This window comes from Chrysemys picta, chromosome 3 (assembly GCF_011386835.1).
Source record: "Chrysemys picta bellii isolate R12L10 chromosome 3, ASM1138683v2, whole genome shotgun sequence".
Classification (NCBI taxonomy): Eukaryota; Metazoa; Chordata; order Testudines; family Emydidae; genus Chrysemys; species Chrysemys picta.
The window spans coordinates 164,056,412-164,078,869 of record NC_088793.1 but is presented as its reverse complement, the minus strand read 5'-3'; the positions used below and the strand labels follow the sequence as shown (position 1 = coordinate 164,078,869).

General features: G+C 42.2%; 1 protein-coding gene across 1 annotated transcript in view; it reads right to left on the bottom strand.

The window, feature by feature from the left end:
* The window catches only part of USH2A (usherin), a 584,327-nt gene that overhangs the window by 260,595 nt on the left and 301,274 nt on the right, over positions 1-22,458 (bottom strand). The gene's annotated exons all lie outside the window — the stretch shown is intronic.

The following is a 22,458-nucleotide window of genomic DNA, read 5'->3' as shown; positions in this document are numbered from 1 at the left end:
TCAGGCCATTGCAAATCCTGACTAATAACATGATTGCAGAACTCAGTTTGTTTCTGATGGCCCCATTGCACAATGCAGCCACCAAGTACGCTGCAATATTCAGCACCAATACAAAGCAAATCAATCTGATATTTCTGAGATGATTAAATCACATCAAATTAATTATATATATTTAAGACACACACAGACAGGTTGATTGATACAGCCGGATTATTTTTTTCCAAGAAATTGTTATCCATCACATCAATAAACATGATGATTCATCCTACACAACAATTCACTGTATGTGAAATGCACTCAAGAAAAGCATTGTTGTGACCATCATTAATTTATGAACTGGCATAGGCTCTACACATTGCATATTTCCCCTCAGCTTCATGAACAACGCATAGCTATAAAATGTACTTTTTCCAACCAAAACCAGTCTGATTAGTATAACAACAAAACAGTTGCTAAAGTTAGCTCTAAGGTAGAGTTGAACTGCTTTACAAACTCTCCTGGAGAAAACTTAGCTTCCTTGCTAATTAAATGTTATAAAGGTATTTCAGTTTTACACATCTGGCTATTGGAAGACAACTGGCTTTACTGACAATTCACAGTTTGACAAGGAAAGCTCTATTAAAAGAATATTCAACAATTCTAAAGATAATTTTCTGAAATTGTATTTATATTTTTTACATTAATAATTGTTTGTTTTACTCAGCAAGTCCTTCAATGAAGGGTGCAAAATTGAGACTTTGGGAATAGCATGATCCATATGAAAAAAAAATCATGTTTTATGTTAATGAATATTTTTTAACATCCCAGAAAATTTCTGAATTTTCTGCATGCAAGCCGTAACAAATACAAGTATTCCCAGAATGAATTAAACATATAACATGGAATAAACATAAAATAGCATTAAACTATTATTATTTTGTATATATTTGTACATGCAAGCTAAGTAAAAAACAATAAAAAATACTTCAGAAACAGAATGCTGTGGACCTGACTTTCCTCTAACTCTAGTTTTATACTTATGTAATTTCACTGGCTGCGCTGGAATTGTTCCTGACTTACATCAATGTGAGAGGAGAACCAAATCCTGTGTTTTTATTGCAAACTGAAAACCATCAGTTAAGCAGATATGATTCCCATTAAGCACAGGGCAAACTGCGAGTTTAAAAAAATAATAATTCAAAACTAAAGAAAAAAATCATCAGAAAATGTGTGCAACATTGTGACATGTTTAATCAACATAATGGAGCTGATTCTTCCAGGGTTAAGCAGCGTTTGAGTGAGAGAGGGAATTGCATTCCAGAGCAGGCTCTCAGACTGGCTCAGTAAGCAGAGAAAGCAAACTCCACATACTACACCAGCTGGATCACCCTCATGAGCTCCTGCTTCCCTGATTCCCGTATTTCCTGCTGCTACCATGACAGGAACAATACCAAATAAGGGTGTGGGCTGCAGGGAAGTGCCTGGGCTGTGCCTCAGAGGAAAGTGACTTGTGACACACCAAATCCTGGGCTGAGAAACAGATGAGCAGCAGCAATTCAATTTAAAAAATAAGAAGTAAACAGCTCAAGACAGCATAAGGATTTGACTTAGTTCACATCCCTGCCTCTCTAATCTGTCCGAGACTATCCTGGGGAGTGGGGAGCCTCTCTCCATGGACTCTACAGAAAGCACAAAATCTCAGTGGTCTGGTGGGAGGCATATATCTCAGAGGAGTATGATTTTCTTGTGTAGATGTTGGGGATATATTTTTTGCCTGCTCCCGCCTTCCGCCCGCCACCATTTTAAGCAGCATTGTTCCTGGGGGAAATGCTTTATCAAAATGGTACACCATTAAATCTTCTGGGAGTAGGGTGGCCAGATAGCAAGTGTGAAAAATCGGGACGGGAGTGGGGGTAATAGGGGCCTATATTAAAAAAAGCCCCAAATATCGGGACTGTCCCTATAAAATCAGGACATCTGGTCACCCTATCTGGGAGGAAGTCCACGTCAAAAACGCTATGTTCCCAGTGCCTGATTTTTGGATTTTGAGCCTATGCAGGAGTATAATCAGGAGTTTTGTGCCATTATATGTATGGCCAGTAAATGTTTTCCTGTTTATTTCTGGAAATTGTTAAAAATGAATGATGAATGCTTGGTATGTTGCAGAATATTTCAAAATCCTGCATCGTACATGCATTTACCTTCTTGCTTATGCTTTCTGTTGAAACAGTCCTGTAACCTTTACTCATGCAATTAGTCCATTCATACTAATTAATGTTAATGAGACTAATTGTATGAGTAAGGGTTGCAGAATGGAAGAAGCATCTAAAATACAAAAGGGAAGTTTGATCATTAAAAATAAACACTCGTGCAGAAATGTTCTACTGCATGAATACATCTGGTCATCTCTTCTTCCTAAGTTAAATAGACATTCCTGGGATATGAGGTTCCCAAAAGTGCCCATTCAGGTTTGAAGAAGAAGGTACTTGTGAAAGAATTAAGAGATTGGGAGAAGAAAGGCGCATCTGTCTACCTACCTGTGGCCTTATCTACACTGCCACTTTACAGCACTGCAACTTTCTCGCCCAGGGGTGTGAAAAAACACCCCTCTGAGCACTGCAAGTTTCAGCGCTGTAAAGTGGCAGTGTAGACAGTGCACCAGTGTCCCCTCCCCTCGAGGAGGTAGTTCTTTTAGAGCACTGGGAGAGCTCTCTCTCAGTGCTGGTGCCGCGACGACACAGCCACGTTAAAGCTGCCGTGACAGAGCTTTAACTTTGCTAGTGAAGACACGCCCTATATGGGCACCCTATCACCATACGTATCAGAGTGCCTGAAATGGAAGTAGTAAAAAAAGAGAAGCAGAAAGAAAAGAGGTGAAGAAAGGGTGAAATAGCAGGAAAGGCAAGAAATAGCGTGGTGAGGAATAGAACAGGAGCTAAGAGGAGAAAGATTCAATAAGAAGTGAGGTAGATGAATGTAGAGAAAGACAGATGCAACTACAGCCCAGCTGTGAGGTCCCCACTAGATTTTCACTCATTCCTTCTCATTGGCTCAGTGATTAATTAAGGAACTCAGGATTTTGCCCATAGAGAGGGCAAAAAGTAAGGAAAAGAATGGTAAAAAATATGGAAAGAAAGCAGAATAAGAAGAGAATTAAGGGCCTGACACAAAGCCTATGGAGGTCAATGGAAAGTTTCTCACTGACTTCACCAGGCTCTGGATCAGCCCAAAACGAAAAAGCATGGAATAGATAGGAACCAGGAGAAAAATCTGGGTTGAAGTTATAGTAGTTCTGACTTGGAAAGCAACAAACTTAAAATTAAACTCAAAGCTGGCAAAATTACTGGCCCCATCTGATTTGGCAATACTATAATCAACCAATTCAAGTGTTAGAATCATAGAATATCAGGGTTGGAAGAGACCTCAGGAGATCATCTAGTCCAATCTCTTGCTCAAAGCAGGACCAACACAAACTAAGTCATCCCAGCCAGCGCTTTATCAAGCCGGGCCTTAAAAACCTCTAAGGATGGAAATTCCACCACCTCCCTAGGTAACCCATTCCAGTGCTTCACCATCCTCCTAGTGAAATAGTGTTTCCTAATATCCAACCTAGACCTCCCCTACGGCAACTTGAGACCATTGCTTCTTGTTCTGTCATCTGCCACCACTAAAAACAGCCTAACTCCATCCTCTTTGGACCCCCCCTTCAGGTAGTTGAAAGCTGCTATCAAATCCCCCCACTCTTCTCTTCTGCAGACTAAACAAGCCCAGTTCAGCCTCTCCTCGTAAGTCATGTGCCCCAGCCCCCTAATAATTTTCATTGCCCTCTGCTGGACTCTCTCCAATTTGTCCACATCTCTTCTGTAGTGAGAGGACCAAAACTGGACACAATACTCCAGGTGTGGCCTCAGCAGTGCCGCAGAGAGGGGAATAATCACTTCCCTCGATCTGCTGGCAATGCTCCTACTAATGCAGCCCAATATGCCGTTGGCCTTCCTGGCAACAAGGGCACACTGCTGACTCATATCCAGCTTCTTGTCACTGTAACCCCAGGTCCTTTTCTGCAGAACTGCTGCTTAGCCAGTCAGTCCCCAGCCTGTAGCGGTGCATAAAATTCTTCCTTCCTAAGTGCAGGACTCTGCACTTGTCCTTGTTGAACCTCATTAGATTTCTTTTGGCTCAATCCTCCAATTTGTCTAGATCACTCTGGACCCTATCCCTACTCTCCAGCATATTTACCTCTCCCCCCAGCTTAGTGTCATCTACGAAATTGCTGAGGGTGCAATTAATCCCATCATCCAGATCATTAATAAAGATGTTGAACAAAACCTGCCCCAGGACCGACCCCTGGGGCACTCCGCTTGATGCTGGCTACCAACTAGACATTGAGCCGTTGATCTCTACACTACATGGTTGATAATGGATCAATGGATTCGAACAACTGCAGGTACAAACATACATTTAAATGGTGGGGCCTCTAACATAATAAGGCCACTGTTTGTCAAGGCTCTCTAGTACAACATCTTGTTTTCCATTTGCTTGATTGCATTATTTGCATAAGATCAAATGTAGGCACTTGTGGACATGAAAAACAGATCACTCTGAGATGCACTAGAAATGGATCCACAAGCATTATCTGAAGATGTGTTACAAGGAAATGCATCCCAGTGCATGGAAACCTCACCAATTAATGTCAAACAAACTATAATTTACAATACAGGTCATGAATTATATGCTATTTTATGATTGATTTCAAGCTGTTGTTGGAAGAATTTCATTGATCTCAATTTACAAAATGAACCCAATAAGGAGGGAATGATTTTCTTTTAACTCTCAGCAGAAACTGAAGAATTTTTATGATGTTACTCACTCCCACATTAGGAAATTAAAGCTATTGCTTCTTCTGCTTTGGAGTTTATGTTCTTCACCTACGCTACAGTGTAATGACCTTGTGGTGATGTTTCACTCCATATTCTTTATGAAACTATGCTTATGATATGAATATGACATAACTGAGATATATTTTATGCAAGATGGCTCATGTGAGATATCATTGGAAAAGTTATGATTTACTGAATGTGTTTATCCAATTTGCATGCCTGTAACATTTCTGTATCTGAAGTTAGGAATATTAACTATGTATCAGTATTTCAAATGTGTTACTTTGGGTGTCACCCCCAACCAGCCCTTCAGGTACAACAATGGAAAAGCCAGACGGAGCTAATGGGCCATTAGTAGAGACAATGGACTGTGAAAGCGCTTAGTCTTCCTGTGGACCCTGGAGATCGCTTACGAGCAATGGCTGCCACAGCCCTGCAGAGACATGAGTCCGAGTCACCTGGTACTGGATACCCCTCATCCCCTTTTGGAATGCCAGTGATTTTCCACTAGAAGACAAAGGGTTCCCGCCTTACACAAGAGCTATATAAGGCAGGGGAGTGACATCATCATGGTTCTCTTCTGCCTCCCCACCCAAAGAGACACTGAAAAAACATCTGGAAGGAAGAACTGAACTGAGGAGAGAAGGGTTGAATGCAACCTGGAAGGGCATCTAGCTTGTCAGTAATAGTACCTGAGATCTCAAGAGGGAGACCAGTGCAGCTGCCTTTCAAGACTTTCTGTAATCTGCCTGCAACAATATCTTGGGTGAGAAATACTATTTGTAACCAATTTCTTTAGTGAAACTAGCTTAATTTGTGTGTTTGGTTTCATTTGCTTAGGAATCTGCTTTGTTCTGTCTGTTACCTCTTATATTCAATTAAAATCCACCTTTAGTAATTAATAAACTTATTTTTTGTTTATAATAAAACCCAGTTTATGCAATTTCTAACTAGGGAGGCAAGAAGTGTGCACATCTCTCTTCACATTGAGGTAGAGGGCAAATTTTTATGAGCTTGCGCTGTGCAGATTTTTCTATACAGCACAAGACAGTATTATTTTGGGTTTATCCAAAAAGGGGTGTGCACGTGAGTGCTGTGGGAGTCCTCTCACACAGAGCTGACTTCAGTCTGTGTCTGCAGTGGGGTGTGGCCCTACCTGTGTGTGTGTGTGCTGAAAGAGCCCAGAGATTCTAATTCAACAAAGCAGGGAGAAGGAACTGAGGCTGATTGAGCAGGGGAGTGAAATCCCAGTACATCAGGTGGCACCCAGAAGGGGGGGTCCAACCCGTCACACTTGTATTGTTTTAAAATAATGACAAATGCTCATTGTGACAGAAAGCATAGAATCATAGAATATCAGGGTGGGAAAGGACCTCAGGAGGTCATCTAGTCCAGCCTCCTACTCAAAGCAGGACTAACCCCCAGACAGATTTTTGCCCCAGATTCCTAGATGGCCTCCTCAAGGATTGAACTCCTAATGCTGGGTTTAGCAGGCCAATGCTCAAACCACTGAGCTATCCCTCCCCAAGCATCACTGTATTCACACCCTACACACTATAGTAATACTCTTTGTACAAAATATGCCTTTTGAGGTATCATTGGAAACTAATAACTTGCTGGTCAATATCATGGTGAAATGGATGCAGCAACACTATATGTAAAGTTATGAAATCCCCCTGTATGATGTTCTTAGCACATGTTCCAAACCACACAGCCCTGTCCAGGCAGAAGCATCTTGCAGAAGAAATATAGGTTTAGTTTAACTCAATTTACTTATAAATAGTAAACAGGGTCCTTGACACGGTGGGGAGAAGAGATGGCAGGAGTTAAAGCAAATTTGTATTTCAGCAAACACAGGTGAGAAGAAAGAACACTACCACCAGCAGACTCCATGTTGCCTTTTTTTACTGTTTGCATAAACTTTCCTTTGCGGGGTAACCCTCAGAAAAATGCACTTCAAAGGTTAACTTGACTACACAAGAAAGGGGCAGAAGCTCCCAGCATTCTCTCTCTCTCTCTCTCTCTCATACCTAAGACAACAAAGGAACCAGCCCTTTGAATTTGGGGGGATATTCTGATCTGACAATTTTGTCAGCCATGTTGCTGGAAACATGTGGTAAGGATTTTACCTTGAATCAAGTCTAGCTTGTTAAGTTTTAAGATACTAGAAAGTGTTTTATCTTTATTTCTCTTGTAATCATTTCTGACTAATACCTTGACACTTGAATTCACTTCAAATCTTATTTTCTTTTGTTAATAAACTTGTTCTATTTTTTAACCTAAACCAATGCAGTGTTTAAGCTGAATTGTTTGGTAACTCCAGGTAAAGTAGCAAACTGTTGAACATTGACCCTTTACAGAGCCAAAGGAACTTTAATATCTAAACTGTCCATGAGAGGACTGGCCAGTGCAGAACACACGTTTTTGGGAAAATTTGGGCCTGAGAGTGTGTTGGGGTCACCAGGATGTCACCGTCATGCTGGTAGGCTGTTTGTGAGTGGCCCAAGCGGGGAGCTACATCGGCAAAACATTGTGAGGCACTCAAAGTTGCAGGGCAGACATTGACACCACCCCTCACGGGTCTGGATTGCAGCCTGGAATGTAACACTCATTATTATGCTTTCCCAATGAAAACTCTCTCTCTTGTACTACTTGTCAACACAAAATAAACTAAAAGGTTCTAGTGGCAATAGGAAATCCAAATTCAGGACCAGAACTCTACCAGATTCCTGTGCTGCCAAGGACAAGAAGTGGATTACCTAGTATCACTTTCTTGTGTTTCTCCTCCCTTTGCTGGCAAATAAGTAACTTAGATAGGCCCAGATTGTCAGAAAAATGACTATGTAGGAACACCTCTTTCATAACAAACTAACCCATGTGCGTATTCTAAGTCAATTATATACTTTTATGACAAAATTGTTATTTTAACTCTCTTTTACCTTTGTATGACTGCAGAGACAATACAGTGAGATGGATTCTTTTCTGGCTCACAGATCCTCAGAATTGTTAACTACAGTGGATAACATTAAAATTGACATTTAGCACACCACTGTACTATTACACAGTGGTATTTGTGGTACTCCTAACACATACTTAATACCTTAAATATCATAGTAAATCTAACTACAGTGATTACTAAATGTCTTATTTTTATTAACCACCAATGTAAATTCTGATAGCAGAATCAATGCATTATGCCGAAAGTATGTAGAATGACCCTCAGTTTGCAGGGTCAATAAAAACTCTATCACTTTACTTTTAAACTAATCCAATTTAACGTGTAGTAATTGAAAGATAATATGCAACACAACAATGCCACTATAGACAGTCACTTTTCAGTACATTTAGAAATAATACAATGGCAACATTGCAATATTAGTTGTTACCTAGTATTGAAGAATGAAAGCTGTGGTTGGCAATACACTTTGCTATCAACTCTGAAGGTCACATTATCTCCCCCCCCACACACACACACACAAACACCCGTGTTTGCCAGCAGTTGTGAAAATCAGAATTTGCATGGATGAGATGCAGGAGAGATTTGGTTGCAAAGTGACTTGTATAAAGGAACCCCAGAGTTATTCTCAGAAAAATAATTGAGACAAAAGTCATCCCATTACCACTTTCAGAAATAAATAAAACATAGAAACTAATATTTTGTTAGCAGCACAACTAAGCTAACCATGCTAAGAGAGTACAAAGGTGGAAAAACTTTCAAATAATTACAAATCAAGTTGTATATGTAACTACTTCATCTTATTACTGTTACCCTCCATCCTTGCTCCTCCTTTTTTTCCCCTTCTGTTTCTTACATTTACTTGTTTCATCTTTTATCAAAAAAGATTGTAAACTCATCAGACCAGGAACCACATCACCTACCACACTGGAGCCCCAATCGTGGTAGGGCATTTATGCCTTACCACAATACAAAAATAAAAAATAAGGGAATGCTTAAAAAGAGATGTATGCATTGTTGTAGCCATGTTGGTCCCAGGATTTGAGCGAGACAAAGTCGACCTGAAGAAGAGGTCTTTGTAAGTTCAAAAACTTGTCTCTCTCACCAACAGAAGTTGGTCCAATAAAAGATGTTACCTCATCCACCTTGTCCCCCTAAAAAGAGATGTATCACAAGTGTATTATCTGTCTCTGCACCTTGGGTATCAATGACAGCTCTTCCCCTTCCCGCATATTCCTAAAAATGCAACAAAGCTCATTAATTACCTGCAAAAGTCATAGTATGGTATCTGTTTTCAGGATTTATAGAGCACCAATCACCATATTATTTACACACTGAGGCCCAGTTATTGGGCCTAGATGAGCGGTGATTGGTATACCACCTGACTGCAAATTATGATCCCTACCACAATTAAAAAGCAACAAAGGGTCCTGTGGCACCTTTAAGACAAACAGAAGTATTGGGAGCATAAGTTTTGTGGGTTGGTCTCTGTCTGAGGGGTTGGAGCAGATGCGGTTGTACCTCAGCGCTTGGCTGTAGACGATGGATCGTGTAGTGTGTCCGGGGTGGAAGCTGGAGGCATGAAGGTAGGCGTAGCGGCCGGTGGGTTTTCGGTATAGGGTGGTGTTAACGTGGCCGTCGCTTATTTGTACTGTGGTGTCTAGGAAGTGGACCTCCCGTGTAGATTGGTCCAGGCTGAGATTGATGGTGGGGTGGAAGCTGTTGAAATCATGGTGGAATTCTTCCAGGGTCTCCTTCCCATGGGTCCAGATGATGAAAATGTCATCAATGTAGCGCAGGTAGAGAAGGGGCGTGAGTGGACGAGAGCTGAGGAAGCGTTGTTCCAGGTCAGCCATAAAAATGTTGGCATATTATAGGGCCATGCAGGTGCCCATTGCGGTGCCACTGGTCTGCAGGTATATATTGTCACCAAATTTGAAATAATTGTGCGTGAGGATAAAGTCACAGAGCTCAGCAACAAGTTGTGCTGTGTCATCATCAGGGATACTGTTCCTGACAGCTTGTATTCCTCAGTGGGATCTGATAAAGAGGCTGATAAAGGAGGTGCTGTTGTCATCATGAACAGGTCTGACTACCAGAAGGAGGCTGCCAGACAACTCTCCAATACCAAATTCTACAGGCCACTTTCCTCAGATCCCACTGAGGAATACACTAAGAAACTGCACCATCTACTCAGGACACTCTCTACACTAACACAGGAACAAATCAACATACCCTTAGAGCCCCGACCGGGGTTATTCTATCTACTACCCAAGATCCACAAACCTGGAAATCCTGGACGCCCCATCATCTCGGGCATTGGCACTCTCACTGAAGGACTGTCTGGATATGTGGACTCCCTACTCAGACCCTACGCCACCAGCACTCCCAGCTATCTCCGTGACACCACTGATTTCCTGAGAAAACTACAATGCATTGGTGACCTCCCAGAAAACACCATCCTAGCCACCATGGATGTAGAGGCTCTCTACACAAACATCCCACATACAGATGGAATACAAGCTGTCAGGAACAGTATCCCTGATGATGATACAGCACAACTTGTTGCTGAGCTCTGTGACTTTATCTTCATGCACAATTATTTCAAATTTGGTGACAATATATACCTCCAGACCAGTGGCACCGCTATGGGCACCTGCATGGCCCCACAACATGCCAACATTTTTATGGCTGACCTGGAACAACGCTTCCTCAGCTCTCGTCCACTCACGCCCCTTCTCTACCTACGCTACATTGATGACATCTTCATCATCTGGACCCATGGGAAGGAGACGCTGGAAGAATTCCACCATGATTTCAACAGCTTCCACCCCACCATCAATCTCAGCCTGGACCAATCTACACGGGAGGTCCACTTCCTAGACACCACAGTACAAATAAGCGACGGCCACGTTAACACCACCCTATACCGAAAACCCACCGACCGCTACACCTACCTTCATGCCTCCAGCTTCCACCCCGGACACACCACACGATCCATCGTCTACAGCCAAGCGCTGAGGTACAACCGCATCTGCTCCAACCCCTCAGACAGAGACCAACACCTACAAGATCTTCACTAAGCATTCTCAAAACTACGATACCCACACAAGGAAATAAAGAAACAAATCAACAGAGCCAGACATGTACCCAGAAACCTCCTGCTACAAGATAGGCCCAAAAAAGAAACCAACAGAACTCCACTGGCCATCACCTACAGTCCTCAGCTTAAACCTCTCCAATGCATCATCAGTGATCTACAACCCATCCTGGACAATGATCCCTTACTTTCACAGACCTTGGGAGGCAGGCTAGTCCTCGCCCACAGACAACCTGCCAACCTTAAGCATATTCTCACCAGCAACCACACACCGCACCATAACAACTCTAACTCAGGAACCAACCCATGCAACAAACCTCGATGCCAACTCTGCCCACATATCTACACCAGCAACACCATCACAGGACCAAACCAGATCAGCTACAACATCACCGGCTCATTCACCTGCACGTCCACCAACGTTATATATGCCACCATGTGCCAGCAATGCCCCTCTGCTATGTACATTGGCCAAACTGGACAGTCACTACGCAAGAGGATAAATGGACACAAGTCAGATATCGGGAATGGCAATATACAAAAACCTGTAGGAGAACACTTCAACCTCCCTGGCCACACAATAGCAGATGTAAAGGTAGCCATCTTACAGCAAAAAAACTTCAGGACCAGACTCCAAAGAGAAACTGCTGAGCTCCAGTTCTTTTGCAAATTTGACACCATCAGATCAGGATTAAACAAAGACTGTGAATGGCTATCCAACTACAGAAGCAGTTTCTCCTCCCTTGGCGTTCACACCTCAGCTGCTAGCAGAGCACCTCACCCTCCCTGATTGAACTAACCTCGTTATCTCCATACTGATTTATACCTGCCTCTGGAAATTTCCATTACTTGCATCTGAAGAAGTGAGGTTCTTACCCACAAAAGCTTATGCTCCCAATACTTCTGTTAGTCTTAAAGATCCCACAGGACCCTCTGTTGCTTTTTACAGATTCAGACTAACATGGCTACCCTTCTGATACTTGATACCACAATTAAGAGTTGTCTATGAACGTAAGGACCTATTACAGTAACTAGGGATCACCAAATTACAAGGGCACTCTGGCCACGCCCACTTTTCCTCAGCTATGTCCGTTATGAAGTGGGACAGGGTTGTGCCATAGAAATCTTCAGAGGCTGGTTAAGCTGGTTTTATGGCCGCTTTGCCAGAAAGGTACAAATGGCCAGAGCAAGGCTGAGATCTGTATCTAGGTGCTAGGATAGCAACTCTTCCTCCCCAAAAGCTCTCACTGAATTTAAATAAATTAACCTTAAATAAGGGGTCCTCTTACCATGTTTTGATCTGTAGTGACTTCAAAGCATTGATTTAGTACTCTCATGTGGGTAGTAACTAGACTGCATTCACCTAGTTTGCTCTAGATTAAATTATTATAAGGTATGTGTACAATGGGTTGAAAAAACATACTCAAAGAGTAGTTATCAATGGTTCATTGACAGGATAGGTGGACATATCTAGTGAGGTCCTGCAGAGGTCTGTCCTTGGTCCAAGTATGATTGAATATTTTCATATAAGTTGCTATGTTTTCATAGCAGAGGCATACTGCTTCTTCCCTCCTTAACCTGTTCAAACCAAAAGATTATTTTTCTCTTCTAGCGGGATAAGCATTCTTTCTGAAGTACACAGGTATAATATTCTTTTTCTGAGGTGTTGACAGTGCAGAGGGACCTTGGGGGCTCAAATATTTATTTTTAAAATCACCCCCCTGAGATAGTTATGTGGTAATTTCCCAAATCTTTTGTTTTTGTCATCTCATCCTCCACTTATTTAGGAAACAGAGTATAACACACTAAGATTATATGTCACCACTAATTTAAATCCACAGGGGCAGTTGAAAAAAATCAATTAACAAATAAAATATACAGTAATAAATGAAACATATGTAACTGGCATTTATACTGCCACCATTTACCCCACCCCACAGTGAACACTCCTCTGGATTTCAGAGTCCTAGACGCTTGCTTGCTTGCATGGGCGCGCTTGGAGATCTGCAGCTGGAGACAGCACTCTGTTGGTTCTGTGTATCAGTCCAGCCACGGCAAAAAGCTGCACAACCCCTCTGAAATTGGAGCTGGCCCCACCAAATGTCAGCAGCTCTGGGTCCTGGGTTGATCACTCTGCCTCTCTTCAGTCTCAGTCTCTCTGCTGTGCCCCTTCCGTTGCAAGTACTTTCCCAAACCAGAGTGGGGGTTACTCTCAGTTCCTTCACTGCAGGCCCACCTCACTCAGCTCTAGGCACAGCAACGGTCTCTGCTCTGACCCCAGTGAAGCCACCAATAGCCTCTGAGGCTCCCTGCTCCATCAAAGTCCCTGCAGGCTCTTAGCAGCAACTTCTGGCTTCCTAGCAGCAGCTCCTGGTATGGACAGAGCTCCACAGCAGCGATCTCACCCCCTTTCCCAAAATGGAGTCCACCACCTGCTCTCCCTGCACGAGGAAGTCTCCTCCCTTTCCCGAAGGCATCATGGGAGTTGTAGTCTCTAAGGCTAGATCGCAGCACACAGGCTTTTCCTTGGAACACTCCCCAAAAAAGTTCAGAGGCCCCTCTAGTAAAGGGTGCCTACACTTAGTTTGTGCTGTTGTGATTTTTAAAAGGAAGATGAAAAAAAGGAGGCTACTTACCTTATAGTAACTGGAGGTTCTTCGAGATGTGAGGTCCCTATCTGTATTCCACTGTGGGTTACACCCATGCCCTATGTGTCTGAGTTGGAGAATTTTGAAAGCCATGTCCGTTGGCCCGTGCATGAGTCCTTGCTCTCCTCATGCTTCCAGCAGAGGCGCTAAAGGGCTGGATGGGCCAACCACCACTCCAGTTCCTTCTCTACTGCAAATCCAAGTGTGGTCCCAAAGCAGTGGGGAAGGAGGCTAGGTAGTGGAATACAGATAAGGAGCACACATCTTGAAGAATCACCAGTTACAACCTCCTCTTCTTCTTCAAGTACTGCTCCCTATGTGTATTCTACTGACAAGCAGTGCTCAAGAAGGAGGAGGGTGCAAGGATGCAGGTGGCAGAGCTGTTTGAAGGACCCCTGTCCCAAAGGATGCCTCAGCAGCAAAATCCTGTACTAGAGCATACTGTCTCACAAACATATCAATGAAAGTCCACATAGCTGCTTTACAAATGTCAACCAGAGGCACTTGTTGAAGTGCTATAGATATCACTTCTGCTCTTGTAGAATGAGCCCTCACCGCCTGTGGGGGAGGAAGGTAAGCATAACCAGAGATTAACTTACAGATCCTCTGAGATGAGACAGCTTGACTTCGGACTCTTCCTGCTATAGTGATAAACTATAAACTGGGAGACTTTTCTAATCAATTTTGTCCTTTGTAGGTAAAAGGCAAAAGCATGTCGTACATTGAGGGAATGAAGCTTCCTCTCCTCCACAGATGCATACTGTTTCAGAAAGAACATAGTTAAGTGGATTGTCTGGTTGATGTGAAACTCCGAACCCACCTTTGGAATGAATTTCAGATGTAGCCGTAAAGAGAGTTTGGCCTTATGGAATACAGGATCTGCCATTAGGACTCCCAACTCTGGCTGAAGGGATAGCCACAAGGAATTCAACTTTCATCGATTGGTGAGACACGGAACATATAGCTATTGGCTCTAAGGGAGGCTTAATGAGAGCTGACAGCACCCAAGATTCAAGTCCCAAAGAGGGGTAGGCTTCCTTACTGATGGAAAGGTTCTGATTAGGCCCCTTAAGAATCTGAGAATCAACAGGTGAGTGAAAATTGAATACCCATCTGCTGGTGGATGACATGCCCTGATTGCTGCCAGACAGACTTGTACAGAGCTGAGAGAAAAGCCTGCCGCTATGAGAGAGAGAAGATAGCCCAAAATGAAGGAAATATCTGTTTACTTGGGAGATAGGCACTTCTGATGTGCCCAAAGAAAGAAACGCTTCCACTTAGCTGAACAGGATTTCCCAGGGGAACTCTTTCTACTGTTATTAAGGATGGTTTGTACGGCTTCTGAGCAGGAAAGTTCCAGTGTTGATGCCCATCTAAAAACCAAGTCATGAGATGAAATGTCTCAGAATTGGGATCCTGCCCCTCTCCTAGTCAAGAGATCAGGAAACAATTGGATGTGATCGGAGGGCAGAATGATGGCTATAAGAGGTTCAGGAACTAAACCTGTCTGGGCCAATAGAGAGCAATGAAGATCATGCACTGTCTTGAAGAATTGTCCCAAGACGCAAAGTAGGCATGATAAAGGAGGAAAGCATAGCTCAAATGACCCAACTAGGGAAGGAGAACATTGCCCTGAGGGTATAGTCCTAGAGCATCTCTGGAGCAATGTGTGTTGCATTACTTTTTCATTTGGGAGGTGAACAGATCCCAGTTGGGAGTCCCCCACTGAGTGAAAATGTTGTTTACTATTGAATCATGCAATTTCCACTCATGATTGATGGCAAAATGTCTGCTGAGGGCATCTGCTAGCACATTTTGTGTCCCTGGAAGGTAAGCTGCCAGCAATGTGATTTGATTCTTGTACGGCTGGCTTGACATGAGTTATTAGGCATGGGTGAGGCCTCATTTCTTGGAAGCCAGGATTAAGGCGGTAAATGGAGCAGCAGTTTGGAAACAGAATGTTTGTGCTAACCAAAATAGGAAAATGGATCAGTAAGCTAAGAGGCAAAATGTCTGTGCTAGCTAAATTAAGGGGGAATACTCAGGGACCCTATATCGGGAGCTTGGACATCCAGGCTGCCTAGTGGTTGGAGTATTTGAATTCTGGCTCCCTCCTTCTGTGGTCAAGGTGCCTCAGTCTTTAAGGCAAGAGAATAGGGAGATCTGGGCCCACCCAGTCCACCAGGTCCCAGCCCAAAGTAGGGGACCTCTCAGCAGGGAGTCGACATCCATTGCCCAGGGCCACTTCCTACTGCTGTTTCTACAGTTTGGAGCCTGGCCCCTATAGTCAAGTTCCTCTGGTGGCTTATCTCTAGTAGCACCCCCTGGTCAACCTGTTGCGGTCCTCCAGGTGGGGCAGCCATAAGTCTGGTGGGGTCGGAACCCCACAATGTCTCTGAGCTTCAGTCACCCAGGTTCCTCTTAGGCTGGGTGCTCCTACGCCTCTTTCTCAGTCTCCTTTGGCCAGGAAGACAGTGCTTGGTTCCTGGTGGCTGCCTTGGCTGGCAGGCTAGTGATCCTTCCCCTCAGTTGGGACGTAGCTAGCTCCTGCATCTTCACCAATGAGCCCCGAACTGAGCCAGGCTCCCTCCTTTTCTCTCCCCTTCAGGCCAGACATTGGCTGCTGGTATAACAGGGCAGGGATAGCTGGGCCCACAGACTCTCTTTAACCCCTTCTGTGCTGGTGGGTGGGTTCTCTTCTTCACCACAGACCCATTTACAACGGACAAAACAACAATGAACAAGATAAGCCTGGAACATAAAATAAGGTAAAAAGTAAGATGTACATGGACAATGTGTGGATAAAGCATGTTGTACAGGGATTGGTTTCTGCAAAGTAACCAAGTCAATCCCTACATTTGTGATGAAATGTATCGTAAATGCAATGTAATGTGTAAATGTATATAAAGGAAGAGGTTTTCTGTGTAACTTTGGATCTGTGGTATGCCCTATACCCATCCCCTATGCTTGAGCCTGATCAACTCAGCATAGCTTTGCTGTATGTCAAATAAAGGAACCTGTGGAATGAGACTGAAGTCAAACTGAGTTTTTGGGGAACTAAGTGGAAGAGGTCTCAGGGGAATGGCAACTCTTCTCCTCCCTGTTTGTTGATGTAAAAGATGGATGTCATATTGTCTGACATTATGAGGACATGGAGGGACTCAATGAATTGCAGAAAGACTTTACAAGCTTTCTGAACTATCCAGAGTTCCCGAATGTTGATGTGCATCCTGGCCTCTTGAGGTGTTCAAGTTCCCTGGGCCATACGGCTGTCTATATGTGCTTCCCAGCCTAAGAAAGAGTGTCTGTAACAATCATCTTGTCTGGTGAGGATAGCAGGAATGGGAAGCCCCCACACACCCAATGAGGATCCTGCCATGACAATAGAGAAGCTGTTATTCTGGAATAAATGGTATTCATGTTGTGTTTGGTTGGTGAATACACAATGAGGAGCCACATCTGAAGTCACCATAGGCAAAGTCCGGTGAATCCAGTAACATAAGTGCATGAAGCTATGCACTCCAGAAGGGGCAGGGGGAATTCTGATTGAAACTAAATGGTTGCATACAACCTGGCCTATCAGGTCACTCAAAACCTGTCCTCTGGCAGATAATCTCTCACCATGACTGAATCTAGAGTGGTCCCTATTAAGTCTATAGTCTGTGTTGGAGTGAGTACAGATTTTTCCAAGTTGATTGACTCCTAGAGAAGGAAGTAGTTGAAGCATCAGTGAGGTTGTCTCATGGGCTTTCTGACATGTCCTGGCAATGAGAAATCAATCGTTGAGATTGCGGGAAATGGTGAAGCTGTTCCATCTGAAATGAGCTACTACTACTTGATAAAAACTCTGAGGGCAGTGGCAAGGCCAAATGGGAGCACTCTGTATTGGTACTTTTGAGGGCCCATCAGGAATCTGAGAAAACGTCTGTGTGTGGGGTGAATATCCAAGTGAAAATAAGCACCCTTCATATCAAGAGCTTTAAACAATGCCTTTTTTCAGGGAAGGGATTGTTGATGCCAGAGTGACCATGAGAAACTTCAGTTTGTGAATAAATTGGTTGAGGTTGGGAAGATTGTTTCTTTTTGAGGACTGGGAAGTAAGTAGAGGTAAAAATCTCTCTCTTAGAACATCTACCTATCCAGCACCATTGCTCCTTGCTGGAGGATGGCTTCCACTTCCTGACTGAGAATTTCCTGGTGAGAATTGTCCCTGAAGAGGGACGGGGATGGGGGTTTTGGAGGAAGTAGGGAAGTAAACTCAATCGTATAGACAGACTGGATGACATATAATATTCACTTGTCTATTATGGCACTCCAGTTGTGGTAACAGAATGCTAAATGACCCGCAAGAGGTATGTGGGGATTGGGAAGTGGTGGTATCATTAATGGTTTGCAGCTTATGAACTTCTGTCACAAATATCTTTTCACTAGGGGTTGGGGTTGAGATGGTGCTGAAGATCTAGTGGGTGCAGAGAAGTGAGACTTTTGTATTCTCTGTCTCTTACAATGAGGATCATAAGATCGCTGGTGATAAAATTATTGAGACAATTGTCTAGGCCTGTAAGGCTGCCAGTGATATTACCTTTTGGGAGCAGGGGGGCCCTAGAGGTCTTTAAAGTGTGTAGGGACTCATCAGTCTTTTGATTGAAAAGGTGGGCTTCATCAAAGGGCAAGTCCTCTATAGTGTTTTGGACCTCCCTGAGAAATCCTGAGGCATGTAACCATGACTTACAGTGCATTCTGATGGCCATTGCCATCAACCCTAGATGATGTATCTGCTACTTCAACTGTTGATTGATGTTCAGTTCTGGCCATGTGTTTATCAGTAAGAGCCTGGAAGTGAGCTCTGTCTTGCTGTGGTAGCTTGTCTACAAAGTCTGTGAATTTTGAATAGTTGAGATAGTTAATTTTTTGAAACTGAAGGCTAGTACATGTGAATGCCTTTCTTCCCAATAAATCTAGATGGTTAGCCTCCTTGTTGGAAGGCGTAGAATCTCATGGATACAGCTAGGAGAAGAGCAGCAGATATTACAGCTCACTACAACGTGTGCCTCCCCGAGACAGTACAAGCAGTGCAGATGGTTGTCATTGACTGAGAAGGAACAGGGGCAGGATACACAATTCTTGAAGCCCAGAGCTCTAGGCATAATCAGATGCACATAATGGAATACTGGTGGGGAGGGGTTCCCCAGAGCAGAGAAACTATTCAACTATAAAAACATTACTAAAAGGTATTAAAACTATTAATGGTTCACATTAGCACTAATTATCAGAGAGGTAGCTGTGTTAGTCTGTATCCACAAAAACAACGAGGAGTCCGGTGGCACCTTAAAGACTAACACATTTCTTAGGGCATAAGCTTTCGTGGGTAAAAAACTCACTTCTTCAGATACATGGAGTGAAAATTACAAGAAACAGGAATAAATATATATTGGCACATGAAGAGAAGGGAGTTACCTTACAAGTGGAGAACCAATGTTGAAGGCCAATTTAATCAGGGTGTATGTGGTACACTCCCAATAACTGATGAGGAGGTATCAATACCAAGAGAGGGAAAATTGCTTTTGTAGTGAGCCAACCATTCCCAGTCCCTATTCAAGCCCAAATTGATGGTGTTAAGTTTGCAAATGAATCTCCAGTAACAGATTTAAAAGTAGCCATTCTTCAAAAAAGAAAAAAAAACCTTCAAAAACAGACTTCAAAGAGAAACTGCTGAACTACAATTCATTTGCAAACTTAACACCATCAATTTGGGCTTGAATAGGGACTGGAAGTGGCTGATTCACTACAAAAACAATTTTCCCAAATAAATCTATTAGTCTTTAAGGTGCCACCGGACTCCTCATTTTTATTAGCCCTAATGACACTGTGTTGGAGGCTATCTCACAGATAATAGATGAATTCAGGGAACTCAGAAGTGTGTTGAAAAAAGAATGTCCAAGCAATCTTTTTTGTAATCCCACCTACCCCGTGACCAAAGGAAGACAGAAGGCAGAAGATTCTGGAAGTGAATTGCTGGCCAGGTAAGTGGTGGAGGATAGAGAGCTTTGGCTTTGTGGAACATTGGTCCACATTCTATAAGGAGAGGTGTCTGTACAATTTGTATGGCCTGCACCTCAGTAGGAGGAGGACCAATCTTGTCAGGGACAGGCTGGCTAAAGTAGTCAGGAGAGGGTTAAACTAATAACAAAAGGGAAGGGCAAAAAGAGGAACATTATGAGCACTCAGCACAGAATCAAAATGTTAAGAACTTAATCAAAGAACCAAAGGACATGAAGAGGAGAACTTGTTTAACTGCCTATAGGCCAATGCTAGGAGCCTGGGTAACAAACAAGAGGAATTGGTCATTTCTGAGCATAATCTCCATCTACTTGATATTACTGAAACCTGGTGGGATGATTCTCACCACTGGAATGTTAAAATCAATGGGTTATAACCTATTTAGGAAGGATAGCGTGGGCAAAGGGGGAAGGAAGTGGCTTTCTATGTCAAAAATACCATTACTTGATTCTGAGTCACTGATAACTCAGACGATAACTTGACTGTTTATAGATCAATGTCCTAACAGATAAAACACAAGATGGGGTACTAGTTTGTGTCTGCTACAGACCATCTAATCATGCTAGGGAACAGGATGACCACTTCCTTATGCACCTCTCTACAATGTGTAGGAAAAAAAGCTGCTTGATCATGAGGGACTTCAATTTGAGTGACATATGCTGGAAGTCTCATGCTGTCAATACTATAAAATCCTTGGAATTTTTAAACACAATAGATGACAATTTCTTAACTCAAAAAGTGTTGCAACTAACACAGGGGAATTCTATATTAGACCTTGTCCTAACAGATAAAGAGCAACTGATCACATAACTAAAAATTAATGGAGCTTAGCTACACATGATCATGACTTGATCATATTTATAATGTGCAAGCAGAATAAAGTCCAGAACAGTAATATATACATATTAGGTACTCTAACCGGACCAGTTTCACTGAAAGCTGAAAACAATTATGAACCAGATCACCTGGGAAGAATTTAATCAGAAGAATGTGAATAATTGGGAATCTTTAAAGAATACCTTACCAGATGTCCAAAAAGCCACAATCGAGGAAGAAGGCTATGCTAATTAAAATATCTACATGGTTTAGAGCGGAAGTGAAGATGGTTGTGTTTGTGTGTGTGTACAGACATACATTGTGTGTGTGTGTATATATATATATATATATATATATATATATATATACACACACACACACACACACACCCCGCAAATGAGAAAAGGGGAAGTTGACAGTAATTAATATAAACCAGAAGTTAGGAATTGCATAAAATTGATAAGGAAAGGGACACAAGGAGAAATAGATGGCCAACAGACATAAGGATAATAAGGAGTTTTAAAAATATATTAGGGAAAAAAAGAATCCTGAAAATCCTATTGGTCCATTACTAGATTGAAATAATAGAATTACCAATAACGAATAAAAGGCAGAAGTGTTCAATAAATATTTCTATTCTGTATTTGGGGGAAACCAGATGGTATAGTCTCTTCATGTGGTGATGATAAACGCTTTCCATTCCACTAATATCTCTGAAGGATGTTAAACAGAAGCTACTAAGTTAGAGATTTTAAAACCAGAAGGTTCAGATAGCTTGCATCTAAGAGTTTTAAAAGAGTTGTCTGAGGAGCTTGCTAGGCCATTAACGTTGATTTTCAACAATGCTTGGAGCACTGGGGAAGTTCCAGAAGACTGGAATAAAGCTAATGTTGTGTCCATTTTTAAAAAGGAAAAACAGGATCACCTAGATAATTATAGGCCTGTCAGCCTGAGATTGATCCCAGGCAAGATAATGGAGCGACTGATATCGGGCCTGCTTAATAAAGAACTACAAAAGAGTGTAATGTATTTAATGCCAATTAATATTGGGTTTATGGACAATAGAACTTGTCCAACTAACTTGATATCTTTTTTTGATGAGATTACAAATTTGACTGATAAAGATAATAATGTTGATGTAATACACATACACTTTTGTAAGGCATTTGACTTGATACCACATGACATTTTGATTAAAAAACTAGAATTATATAAAATTAACCTGACACATTAAATGGATTAAAAACTGGCTAACTGTTAGGTCTCAAAATGTAACTGTAAACAGAGAATGGTCATTGAGTGAGTCTACGTCCATTTGGGTCCCATAGGGATAGGTTCTTCATCTTACACTATTTAACATTTTTATCAATGACCCCGAAGAAAACATAAAATCATCATTAATAAAATTAGTACATGACAGAAATTGGGGAATTGGTAAATAATGAAGAGAGCAACTCACTGATTCAGAGTGATCTGGATCACTTAGTAAACTGGGCGCAATCAAACAATGTGTGTTTTAATATAGCTAAATATAAATGTACACTTCTAGGAACAAAGAATGTAGACCATATTTACAGGATGGGGGATTCTATCCTGGGACACAATGATTTTGAAAAAGATTTGTGGGATGTGGTGAATAATCATGACCAGGGAGAGTAATTAACCATTGAAACAATTTACTAAGGGTCGTGACGGATTCTCCATCACTGACAATTCATAAATCTATATTGGATGTTCTTCTAAAAGATATGCTCTAGAAATTATTTTGGGGAAGTTCTGTGGCCTGTGTTATACAGGAGATAAGACTAGATTATCACAATGGTCCCTTCTGTCCTTAGAATCCATGAATCTATAAACAAAGGAAAATATTTTTTCCACATAAAATAAACTCTGGAAATCATTGCTCCAGGAAGCTGTTAAGGCCAAGAATTTAATAAGATTCAAAAAGGGATTAGACATTTACATAGATGACAAGATTATCCAGCGTTATCTTAATTAGTGATATCAAAATTTTTTAAA